At 35.2% G+C, this 332-nt stretch overlaps 1 protein-coding gene across 1 annotated transcript in view; it reads left to right on the top strand.

Annotated features, from left to right (window-relative positions):
* The first annotated feature begins 50 nt into the window (after nt 1-50).
* The window catches only part of kat6b (K(lysine) acetyltransferase 6B), a 23,995-nt gene continuing 23,713 nt past the window's right edge, over nt 51-332 (top strand). Inside the window, exon 1 of the mRNA XM_027289083.1 lies at nt 51-145. The gene's annotated coding sequence lies outside the window, so the exon portion shown is untranslated. The remainder of the gene's footprint in view (nt 146-332) is intronic.

The following is a 332-nucleotide window of genomic DNA, read 5'->3' as shown; positions in this document are numbered from 1 at the left end:
CGGCAGCTGTCAAAAAGGAAGTGAGGGCATTGATTATACATCTGTCATTAACGCTCGCGCCGTGTGATCAGTTGGGAGTCGTTGAGCTCGGGACGTCGAGCTGTCAAAAGTCGCGTGCGGACAACTAACGGTTAAACTTAAAAACGTATAACGTCTTTTTTTTCTTTTTTTATAAATGTTTTTTTTTTAAATCAACTCGTGTTTATGTGTGTTATAACAGAAAATGTTACGGTGACGTTGTTTTCCATGTCGACACATTTAAACGTCGACTGTTTTTTTTTTTTTTTAAATATATATACTTTTTTACAAACCTACTCTCTATTTTAAATCAA

The sequence above is a fragment of the Larimichthys crocea genome, chromosome XVI (assembly GCF_000972845.2).
Source record: "Larimichthys crocea isolate SSNF chromosome XVI, L_crocea_2.0, whole genome shotgun sequence".
Classification (NCBI taxonomy): domain Eukaryota; kingdom Metazoa; phylum Chordata; class Actinopteri; family Sciaenidae; genus Larimichthys; species Larimichthys crocea.
Note: the sequence above shows the minus strand (reverse complement) of the source record. Positions and strands in the feature narration are given on the sequence as shown.